Below are 12,873 nucleotides of genomic sequence, written 5' to 3'. Positions count from 1 at the left end.
GTTTACAGCAGGTGGATGTGGATATGACGTCACGGGCGTAGAACATCAAAAAATAACAACATCCAAATCCGCGATTCTCTCTCTTTTCTGTGTGTGAGCAAAGGCGCAATAAACTGTAATAACATACGAAGCAGCTCCGTGTAGAAAGGCGGCGTGAAACGGGCTCGAAACTGCGGCGTTGCTCCCAGTCCAGTGTTTGCAGCTGAAGTTAGTACCGCTGGCGGAGTGATATATTTGTTGGTTATTTACAGTGCGTTTAATAGCACGCGCTCATGGTATACAAGATCGCGTGAAGAGTTGAATTTGTTATCGTGCACAAATTTCCGTGTCTATCTCGTCCCTGTCAAACCCCGGTAAGTTCATTCACCTCCTGCATTCTGCAACATTTTAGGGCACAATATGGACAGTTTGTCTTTGTTATCTAATTGTTGCCTTATTGTTTTTAAGCAATATTGGCGTAATGAGCAGATTAACACACAACATTATTGTTCGCGTGTATAATAACTAACTGTCCGGGCGATGTATTTTATTTGTAGTCTTCAAGTACTTTTCAGAAGTTAGCTCTTTAGCTAGCAAGTTACGCTGTTCGTTTTTTTTTTTTTGTAAACAACATATCGTTACATATGTGTGACAGCTCTGGTGTGACGTGATGCGTAAAAACAAAGTTATTGAAATCGCGACTCGTTGCTATCGATGGCGTAAAAGTTTGCGAGCCGAGATTTCTTTCGGTGTTCAGTGTTGTATAGGGGGCTTTTCCCCACGTGCTCCCTCAACCACAAACTTCTACTGGTGCATCTCTTCGTTTGGAGTTAAATATAACATTAACAGCGCAAAATAATATCGCGACAGTTTCCCCCGTGCATTAAAAAAAAAAAGCTCAGTGCAGTAACGTTACTTATCATCCGGTTGAGTTATGGAGTTCAGAGCAGAAGCGTTCAGAATTAAGTGTTCAGCAAGAGCAGGCTGTGTTTCAAAACCTAGTGAGTTGCCTAGTTAGACAGCATTTTGAGCATCATATGGGTTATGAACGTCCGAACGCGCCTGTGAGTTCCATAAACGCTGTCTTGTCTCAGGGTTTGAATTGGAGACACAGCCGAAGTGCAGCTCGAGTAAAATTGGTTTTCAACATCACTGTGTTGTAACAAGTGTTCGAGATAAATGTGCCTTAGCTCGTACTTTCTGAATGTGAACCACACAACCGGTGGATAAATAGCCTACATTTAGGCTACTTAATAAAAGACAAAAGTTTGAAAAAGTGCAGGAAATAAACTTTTAAATTGTATGTAGCTTCAGCACAATAAAAGTAGCTCTTTTCGTTTAGTAAAATGTCAGTTTAAATTTTTTATTATAATTAGCCTGACATATTCTTCACACAATACTATATTTGCTCCCACTATCGTTTTTTATTTTATTTATTTTTTTACTAAATATATATTTTAAATATGATGTTCTGTTGTTTAAACATTCACAAATTAAATAAACGGAACATTTGTACATACTCATACTTACAATTATTTTACATATTTTACAATGTTATATTTTATATTATTTATCTGTTTGCACACATATTCAGTGGAGCCAGATGTAAATCAGTAAGTGCAGATTTTTATTTTGAAAGTGGAAAGGAATAAGAAATGTTGCTTTTTGCATTTGTTTGTGTATGTGTATTATTGTTATTATTATTAAAGGGCATAAACTGAAATTACTAATCATTAATTGTATTATTTACCATTACCATTTTTTCCCCTCATTGATTCTCATAAATGTAACTTTTAAACGTCTTTTCAAATCACACTTTTAAATGGGAAAGCAGCAGCTTTAGCACCCAGCGTTGGTAAGGCTCAGTTCTTTGGATTAGTCATTGTCTGAGGGAAGGAGAAGACGAAAAAAAAAAAAAAAGAATGCTTTTTTTTTGGTAGGAGAAGTAAAGTAAACAGCCTCCAACAAGCGAACCTTGACAACCCAGATTAAGGAAAACACTGGAGATCAAACAGTGCTGCTGCTGGGCCGTTGTCATGAGCTGCCTGAGAGGGAGAGACAAAGAGAAGGGCAGAGAGAGAGAGAGAGAGAGAGAGAGAGAGAGAAACTGTTTGAACAGGCACTGGAGTTTGTGCTCACTTATGCAGAAATGGACCTCTGCAAACGCAGACTGACCCAGGATTAAAAGCACTGGCTGAACTTTTCTATACAACTTTTCGGCCTTGATGCTCAACAGCAGGAGAGCCTGAGTTATTTCATCCGTTTCATGATGGGAGCGCACTACTGTACTCACCAAGTACCTGTAGTAAAAAAAAATACAAATCTTATGCCTCCATGCTGTATTTTCTTTCCCCATATATACTTTTTCAGATTCCAAAAATAGATTTGTGCGTAATGTTACTCCGTCATGGTATTACAGGAAAAGCGTGCAAATTTTTCATTCCAAAGCTAGTATTTTCAGATTTACTCGCAATCGTTCAGAAGATCTTGATGAGTCAGATGTGTGTGGTGGTTACGGCACAGAAAGGTTTTTAACATCTTCACTAAGGTAAAGTGTATTTAAATGAAGTGAAATCTGAGAATCGTAGAGGTTAAACACAGCTCGCCGAATAATGCTTGAAGTTGTGATGTCTGAATCATAACGTGGGAAAGAGGTTGCTGCGTCCCGTGTCTTGCTGTGTGTTCGGGCAGCTGTTGTGTCTCTTTAGCGTGTGGCTTTCATGCTGGGTTGCCTGGCTAGAGAAGCCAGGCCGTTGGCCAGTCGCTGGACGGCTTAGGCTGAGGATGCAGCCAGGGTCTTGTTTCTATGGCAACTCTGAACGCTGTCAGTGTGCGGTGATAATTTTTTTTTATAAGTTAATTATAGCTTGTTGTTGTTGTCACCTCAAAGTCACACTGAGGAATCCAGGTACTTTATCATTTGTGTACTTGCAGGCAGTTGAAAATTATACAAGTGGACTGGAAGTTGCCACTTTTTTTTTCCTTTTTAAATATCTCACCTAGAGAATATAAATAAGTTTTCGGGTGAAAATGTGATGAATCTTTCTTTCTTTCTTTCTTTCTTTCTTTCTTTCTTTCTTTCTTTCTTTCTTTCTTTCTTTCTTTCTTTCTTTCTTTCTTTCTTTCTTTCTTTCTTTCTTTCTTTCTTTCTTTCACTATATACGTCAAAATGTTGAACACATTTATTTATTTACTTGTTTACACGTTAGAATAATAGTAAAATCATTAAAACTATATAAATATCACTATTGTAAGTGACTTTTTTTATTTTATTTTATTTTTTATTGTATAAGAATCATCAAAATTGCCACCCGTGTCTAGATTTCAACTGAGGCATTTGACAGATGCTTTACCTTCAATATTCATACCAACTAATGCAATTATTTTCATATTTAGCATCATTCACATTTATCTGCCAAAGTATTATTTTTTTCCAAAAATTTAAGCATGAGCCTTTAGATCAAATGTTTTTAAGATGATGTGAAACTTAAATTCATTCACTTCTGTCCAAATGTATGACTTGTAGTGTATTTATATTCAAAACAATGTACTAAAATTGAATGAAAAGAGATTGAATCAATGCAAAAATGTTTTAGTGATCAATGTACAGTAAAGAGAAAGTCACTGATTTGTTGACTTCTAGCTATAGTCATCTTGTATGTCCTTTTATTGGATTGTAAATCCAAATGGATCGGATTAGAGGCTGGATTAAATGTTGAAATGGTGTGATACTCACAAGTCCCTTTATGCCAGCTGTGAAGTTGACAGCTGAGCTGGGATCAGCTCGTTGGATCAGTTTCTCACTGATCTAGCCCCGAAGAGCTGAAGAGCAGCAGCCAATGCCTGAATTTCTGAATCCTTAAGCAGTATAGATGCTGCTCTTTCCAGGAATTCGAATCATTGCATTTGTTGACATTTATGTCATGCATAATGTGCAAGAATTCTTTCCAGCATTCTTTCTGTGCAAAAATTGGCATTGATATTGATAGTTCATAAAGAAACAGCTGGAAAAGCTACGGCATGCAAGAACTGCATACAGTGGTTTTCATTTCTTTTTTCTTTTTTTTTCTTTTAAATCTGCTGTAATATACAAGAGTTCTGCTCGATTGGTTTACCCAGTAGTTCAGAATCTGATTTTTACCGATAAAAATGAATTAATTAGATACATTTTATTCATTTTAGGTTTAATATATTTGTATTATTTTTATATCTACTTAAAACAAAAAAATTGTTATATCTCCAAAATCTTATATCTCGATATGAGTCATTTTATTTTACAATAATGATTTATGACAATATAGTTATTTTTGCTTAAAAATTATGATATCGAAAGTTGATATTTCATAAATCTCATCACCAATCACAAAAAACTAATACTAGCCTAAATAACATAAGTAAAAATGTAAATAAAAAAAATGAAAACTCAAGCTCATTGAAAATTAAATAAACAGTGATAAAATAGGATCAAAGAAACTACTATAGAACAAAGATACAAATGAAGTAGTCCTACCTGAAAAACTGCTAGCACTGTGTAAATTAAATACACATTTATATACAGGACTCCCTGGAAGAAGAGATTTTATATCTCAATGGGACTATCCTGGTAAAATAAAGGATAAATAATAAATAAATGTATTCTTATTAAAGTTACAAAAGTGATTCTGTCAAGAGCAATGAATTTGTTTGATTAACATTAATGGCATAGACGGCAGCAGATATATTAGGCTGCTGTCACTTTAAGACCGAATGCACTGATCTAATATACTGATACACATTAGGGTGACCACCTGGTTATTGATTTTGTGCAATTTGTGGGAAATGTGTGTGAGATAAATTTACTACTATTATACTATGTAATTGATTTTTATTAGTTGGAAAGACTATTTGGAATCATATTGAATGATAACGTTTTAAATCGTCAATAAGCTTTGTTAATTGTGACCGGTTCTGTGACTGGGACTCAGTTTGCCCAGGTTGAATTGATACTACTAAATACAGTAGTCAACATTTGAAGTGAATCGAAAAAGTTCATCAAAGTTGTCCTAAGACAAGAACGGGCATTGTTCAAAATTCATGTATAACTTTGATGAAAGTTTTTGATCCACTTCAAACGTTGACTAGCCTACTGTAGTCTGTACAGGGCTGCACGATTATGACAAAAATCATAATTGTCGATTATTCCCTTGAATTGTAATCAATTACGATTACCACAATTTACATTGAATGATGTTTTGAATAGCTTGGCCATGGGACCCACATTTCCCCATTTAGGAATTATATAGGCCTATAATATAATACATTTGTTTACACAAAAATGGTTGACACACACAAAGGCTACTGTCCCCCTTTACTTAATATAGGCTACAAATAAATAAGAATATGACTAATAATAGGCTACTGATAAATAAACAGCAGGCCTACGAGTTTAAGCTATTTAAATAGCAGTCCCAAACTAGTTTTTGTTAATACAATCTTGGTGTGAGCCACCACAGTCATTTAAAGATATACAAAATAACCAATAAGTGGCATTATGGGGTTATGGAAACAACAGTTACCATGGTGATACACAATACTTACAAGAACTGTTAAAGTGAGTGCAAGCTACGAGCGCAGTATAACAACTAACAGGACTTGAAATTTCGTTTTTCTGAGGTGAGAGACTTTTTATTTCGTTATGAAAATAACGATAGAATAATGACACTGTAGCCTGACAACATCTCATCTGACCGCAGATACTGAATCTGGACAACGCGTTTTTATTCTAATTTAAAACGTAGCAGCTAACGACGTTGCATGCTTGTAGTTTATTTTGCGCTGTCTATAAAATTAAGCGATATACAGCGCGCTCCGCCGCATTTGCGCGCGCAGTTGAAGAGTGCGCGCTACTGCAGTTTAGCGGCTGACAGGACAGGAAAGTCCGTTTTTCTGAGAGACTTTTTATTTCAGCATACACTTACGTCTCTGGTCGTTCCCATTGTTCTCTGAAGTAGTCGTGGTTCGCCTCTCATAAGGTAGGCTAACATGCTCAAAACACACCACGCAGAATAATGTAAGCAGCTTTTTATTTTTTTTTAATCGCGCGGCTTTGAACGATTACGTAATCGTGGCATCCATAATCGTAATCGCGATTAGAAATTCGATTAATTGTGCAGCCCTACTACTGTATAATGAACTGAATAACAGGCTAGTATAGGAAAAAATCACATTTTATACTAAAATAAATTTCCTTAAAGTTGACATGAAATCAAAATTGACCCTATTTACTTTGTTAGCGCATATTACTAGTGTTGTGGTGAACAATTAATATGTGCAAGTTAATACACAGAACAAAATTGTTTGCCGTGGCAATCTTTAATCAAAATCTGAAAAGTTACTTCCGGTCTGGAATGGCGTTCCTTTTCTGATGACGTCAGTTGGACGGCTTGGGTTGAAAACGCTTTAACCACTCCCCTTAAATCGTTAGACTGCTATGAGCGAGAGATGGAGAGGAAGAGCGCTAAAGTAAAACCATGCCCTCTGTTCAATATTCCGTTTCACTTGTAAATGCGTCACAACGCTGGAGAAAAGTCGTTTGCAACTTCCGGTTCACGGGGCCTTTAAGTAGCGACTTGTTTATTTTCCTTTATTAGACTATGCAAACGATAAATGTCTTTACCAGATTCAGTTCATCTTGAACTTTTGTTTTTGTTGGATCTGGCAGGTTTAATCTGGATGTTATCCAGTACGAGTCTAGAAGCAGTCCTGGCTGTTGTAGCTATATTTATGAGATTTGATGTCGTCTACACTGGTTCCTTTTCTTCGCCTATGCAGTCGTCATCAGCAGAAATATACACAGATGTCTCATTAGTGGCTTTTTCTATGGCCCGCTATACGTAAGCCATCCGCCATATTGAAACAGATATTGGAACTCTTGCTACAGTACAACTGTAAAATGCGGGACAGGTGGTCACCTTAAGACACAAGCGTTTTCTTTCTCAACTGTTTGTTTTCACTTAAGACCTAAATGACGGTGTTTACAAGGTTACTCACAAAGACGGGCATTTTGGCACATACGTGTGTTTATTTGAACATTCAAGCCTAATAAGGCACCAAAAAGAATTCAGTTTATGTGCCAGCATTTCAGGTGTGTGCGCTCATAAACGGTCTTGTCCGTTATACCAAGTGAGTCCCTTTTTCGCTGCTTATTGCGCTTGAACGGTTTAAAATCAATGGTTTTTAAACCGTAAGGCTTAAAAACAGATTCAAATAATACACTTTCATGACGGTGCAGCACGGTAACATCACGTGAGCTTAACCGCGATAGTCGATAGTCCAAAATCTCTACCGGTTGACACATTTCTTTTTTCAAGATAATTTTCAACCCATTTTATCTGATATTATCAACTCAATTTTGATAAAACTTTATAAGCTTGAAAACATCATCTTGGCGACATATATAATTAGCAGATTTCACAACAGCAATGTTTTTTTTTTTTACATTGCAGAAATTAAGATGTGTTTGTTTACAATGCATAAAAAACATGCACATGATCAAAAGATGTAAGACATGCACAAGTACAACAACTCTGAGCCATATGCTTTAACATGAGCTCAGCTGGCTATGGAGACCTTCACACCATTTTTCATACCGAGTCGGTTCAGAATTTACACATCATAACCTCTCTTGCACTTCTGAAATCAGAGCAGTGTTGCTGCACTAAATAACAGAAATGTATATGATAAATCTAAACTTCACTGATTGCCTTATCATGACACGTTAGACATTCAAAACTTTTTCACATTGTTGGCTCGTGACTTTGGTATGATCTCAGATCCATACTTCACGGCCCGTAGCTCAGATTTGCTCCCAAGCAAATATGATGAATAGATATTATTATAGACTGTATGTTAGAAAATCAATATTTAGATTTATATGTATTCTTTTATATTTTATGAATATATAATGTTTTATTTTAATAATAATGATAATAATATATATTTTATTATTTATTTATTTTAATCACTTGCCAAGCCATCAGAGTAACAAGTTCTGCAAATTATTTACAATGCTTGAAGAATACTTTCAAAACAGAGGAGAAACATATTTGGAAAAGGATAGAGTAGATGCCGATATTGTTGACTGGTAATTAATGTGTGTTTTGTCTCAGCCTTTGAGACGTTTTGTCTCTGCTTACGTGTTTGTTAAAGGGACATCGTTTGAGTGCCCTCCAAGGGAATCGAGTTTTTCCTCCCTCTCAATAGCAGCATGCTCTCAATTAGAGTATGTTTAATCAGGAAACCGGCTCGAGTACTAATTACCTTATCATAGCATGCATGTTAATTAGTTTTGCGAGAAGGTTTCTTTTTTTCCAATTGAATGTTCAAATGAATTCAAAGGAGAAAAAAAAAAAAAAGAAACGATGGAACTTTTCTTTGATCTTCTGTTTACAACTATATGTATGTGTGTTTATACCAAAATGTGGCCTATTTGCTGGTTTGAACTTCGAAGCAATTCTGGTGGTCTTAATTGACGTGTTGCTTGTTTATCTGATATGTAAGGTCTCATCTGATGGATCATTATGAAAGCACGGCAATTATCTTAAACGCTCAACTCGGTAGCAAACCTGCCTCGTTCACATGAAAGCGCTCACGTACGGCCTTTTTTGCTTGCCGTTTTGAGAAACCGACTGAAAGTGAATCATTTTGAGTCATTGTAATCTCACTTCAAGAAGCTGTTTGAAAGATGCTCTTGGATGCAGCCCAATCTGTGCTTGACGCGCTCTCAAGCCTAGAAAACACACTGACTCGCTGTTAAATCCACGAGTTGCCATACAGGTGGTTTTGCTCCTTGTGCGCCAGATTCCCCAGGCAAATTGAAATGTTTACTGAAGTGCTATGACAACATTTATTTCAGGTCCAGAAAGTTCCTGACAAAAATCTGTACTTTGTCAAACAGGTGGTGATATCCAAGCTCTAAAGAAAAAAAATCTAACTCTGTAACAATGAAGCACCATTTGTTGGTTCTTTGTTTTTCTAGTGCAGAGCGAAGTGTTGAGAAAGAGGCCTGAGAAATGTACTTGGGGATTACTGGATATTTCTCTAAAAGCATTTTGATGTTATGAATGAGCATAATGTAGCCTACGATCTTCTGAAGCGTGGATTGATCAATTGGCCAATGCCGAGTGAACTTCAAAGCTCGAAAATGAGAGATCAATCTTTTGATTTAATATCATAGAGCGGCGAGATGGGAATTTTGAGTGCATTTCTGTGTACTTGATATACAATTGTTTACAGTGATTAAATGGATACTTTCAGGAGGGTTTATCACTTGCAGTTTATTGGTACAAAACACTTTTTTTTGTTTTGCTATGATTTAGTGTAATGGTTAGAGCAAATTACACTTTGATTAATGAAAAATGGATCCATATTCAAAACCAAATGTCAACCTAAATTGAATTCAGATTGTGGAACCTTTTTTTTTTTTCTTGATTGATTGGTAAAGTCATGCAATAAAATCATATTCCTCAGTCCTGCAACATTGACTGTTGATTGTTGTGTGGTTTCAGACACCTCAACGAGACTAAAGGGACTTAAGCATACAGTCTACGATCACCTGTCAATTTACCTTCTGAAACAGTAAGAAACTTCATACTTTTTCTTGTTACACAAGCTCTTTTTCATTTAAAATGGATTTGAATGCTACTTAAAGGGCCTTTTTTTTCCACACATTTCTTTTTTCTACTGATATATCAGCCCATATTTATATATTTTGAGATCATCAGCATTGGACGATTTTTTTTTTTTTTTTTTTAGAATTATTACATATACATTATATTTGCATTATATGGGCAATTGATCACCCCAATCAGCCAATAATAACCCATTTTGGTCTATGTGTCACCGTTTTGCATTTGCTCTAAAAAATCAGCAGATCTAGCAGTAAAAAGTACAGCTTGCAACCAAATAATAATAATAAATAATAATCATGTTTATTTTTTATAGTGCCTTTCAAGAACCCAAGGTCGCTTCACAAAATAACACAAACATTAAATTTCAATTCAGTTCAATTTCATACAAATGAATTCCTAAGCATAAAAGATGTGACATCTGAAGTTATCATTATTGAGAATTACTATTCTCCTTAAGTTTAGATGGTCCTCCTTTATTCTGCAATTTCAGAACCGCTTGCTTGGATAAAAATGTGTGTGTTGTCATAATTCAGTAACATAGAAAGTACCATCCTTAAAGTCTTTTGTAAAAATAGATTGCCAGATATAAATATGCTTATGCATTTTGGCATGGTTAAACATCACAGGCCTGTCCTTTATCAGTGTCAGAGTTTGACAGTCTTGCTGTTTGTCGCGTGCACCGCACCATTTGGGTGACAGTGGTAACTGGCAGTCGAATAACCAAATTATTTAGTCATGGGTTTTAAACGGGCATGACGGCAAATGGATGTCAAGTAAATGATGCAATTTATTCCCCTTTTCCTCCTCCTCGCCAGGCGGGCTGCCACGGGACTTCTGCCAGCCTTAAATAAGTGTTACCCAGATGGCACTCGCATGACGCCCACTTGGTTACAGAATTGTTCCGCGGGAATAACTCGGCTTGCCACAACAAGCAATAGGTCAATTGAGCAGCGAGTGCCTGTTGCTTGACCCGTTTTGCATATGCAAATCTGCTAATGTTGTGTCATTTCGGTAAATTCCAGGGGAAGGCAGGCTCTCGGGGCTTCCTAAATGAATTGGAAAGGAGCCCAGTTAATGAGGGCGGAGGGGAGAGAGGTAAAAAGAGACGCTTGCTTCCTCAGCTCGCTTCCTTGCAAGTACATCACTTCCAAGTGTCTCGGCTTTGCTTGAGCTGTGGTAAAGGGAAATGTCTGTAGTTGGGCTCTCGTGGTAATGGGATAGTCCAGCGAGCACTTGGATAAGTGATTTTTTTTTTCTTTTTTTTTCGCTCTATAGTCTTTTTGAACAAAATTCTATTTTTAGGAGGTGTGGAAGACAATGCCATGGTGTTTTCTCTCTCTTTTCACTCCATCGGGCATCCCCTTTCGATACCTATTTATTTATCTCTCCTTTTCTTTCCGCTTTGTCTATCCTTTTCTCACTTTCACTTTCACCTTCCAACCCAACCTCTTATTTTTGTATGCCATTGTACGAAATGTTCCCAGTGAAATCTTGGGTAAAGGCCACGGCTTTTATGCCGGTCAGTGCGATATACGTCTTTGTTGAATTTGGTCACAATCAACAGTGTTGTTTGGCTGTTTTACTGCACATCAGTCATGTCATGTTTTGACATCCTTATTGACAGACTAAATTGAAATGGTACAATGCTGATATTGGCAATGCTTTGCCTGGAAAATATACAAAAAAGAAGTGTTACAGGAATCTCTTATCATTCTCGAAATTTGTCAAAACTTGTACAGCGTGCGCCCCAGCTTAAGTGAACTGTGTCCTCTGCATCTCCCTAACGTGCTACAGCTGCAATCGATGCTGCCCGAGCCGACAGCAGGAGCAGGACAATGTGGAGATGATTTTCTGCTGCCAAGACTTAAGTAAACAATCCAACAATCCATAGCCCCGATTCCCTCACAATACAAGCTCAGCTTACAACAACCCAAAGACCTTGTTTTCATTTCTCATGCTTTTTACTAAACAAACGCTCGCACTGCATATCACAATTTTTACCCCATTGGCAGCCTGTTACATTTTGTAACGTTATAGTTTTACAAACAGAACATTTCGGTTGCATTTAAATCCCTTGGAATACAAAGGTTTTTGCAATTTGAATTTGAATGTTGAAATAGATGGATTTGTATTTAGTTTATATATCACATCATATTTAATAGATAGTTGGACCAGGATGGGAGAACACTTCATTTTTAAGAATGCATTACATGTGTTGATTTTCTACCCATTACATTTCAGTAAATTCCTCTTTATTTCAAACAAGTTTCAGTTGAACTTCACGTAGAGTGTGACTAATTTTATGTAAAATTCCAACTAATGAATTGAAAGGGAGCCAATTTAGTAATCTAGTTTTAACAGTTTATTGAAAGTCTGCTTTCTCAAAAAAGAAAGAGAGCATGTCTGTGGAGATGTATTTGTTGGTTTGTTGCATTGGTGTGCATTAATATTCATAATATACTATAATAAAGTTGTCTGTCTAGAAAGTGGTCCAGTTTGGGCTTTTCTAAACAAGCGGCAAATTGGAGAGAGGTTTGAATCTGTCCGTTTGCATTCGATTTAGCAATCACTCCTCTGTACTGTAAGATGCCAGTGTGTAAAAGTCAGGCCAAAGAGTTTTTTTTTTTTTTTTTTACAGGCAGTAAAATTGATTGTTTTAGCACCTTACAAATAACAGCAATAATTGGATGTGCATATAACCTCAATTATCAAAATTTAAATGCTGCGGATTCTCCTTTGGAATTTAATTATATCGCAGCTTGTTATCGACTATAAACCCAAACAAAACAATCAAAACATATTAACAGGCTCAGCGTGATAAGGGAAACAATCTTCTAAACTGAGATAAACCATCTCATGGATTCCTCGAGCAACCCCCTCACCTTGTATTTGCTCTTGTGTGATCTCTCTGAAAGCATCAAAGGATGCAAGCTCTCTCTAATGTTTCTCTTCCTTCTGCCCAGAGAATAACCCCTCGATCACACTGCCAGCATTCTTTTTAAAAGCGCAAAGAAAGATGAATTTGGGCCGTAAAGGCGCGTATCACAAGGGCTTTTTATCCTAAATGGTCCTTAGAATTGTTATCTATAGGGATGGCGCATTCCCAGCACTGTCGTGTTCAATCAAGTGTCCACTTAGCCGCGGCCAGGAGTAATTGTCCCCAAGTGGGCCACACACTGACCTGTTAATGTCTGTGTTGACCCTCTAACCTTGTCAGCACGTCTTG

General features: G+C 36.7%; 1 protein-coding gene across 4 annotated transcripts in view; it reads left to right on the top strand.

The window, feature by feature from the left end:
• foxp1b (forkhead box P1b) overlaps positions 1 to 12,873 on the top strand; it is a 193,163-nt gene continuing 180,290 nt past the window's right edge. For all 4 annotated transcript variants that reach the window (XM_084426905.1, XM_084426902.1, XM_084426903.1 and 1 more), the window contains exons 1-2: positions 1 to 353; positions 9,525 to 9,594. The gene's annotated coding sequence lies outside the window, so the exon portion shown is untranslated. The remainder of the gene's footprint in view (positions 354 to 9,524; positions 9,595 to 12,873) is intronic.

The sequence above is a fragment of the Rutilus rutilus genome (assembly GCF_951802725.1).
Source record: "Rutilus rutilus genome assembly, chromosome: 12".
Lineage (NCBI taxonomy): Eukaryota > Metazoa > Chordata > Actinopteri > Cypriniformes > Leuciscidae > Rutilus > Rutilus rutilus.
The sequence above is the reverse complement of the archived record's forward strand: the minus strand, read 5'-3'. Positions and strand labels throughout refer to the sequence as shown.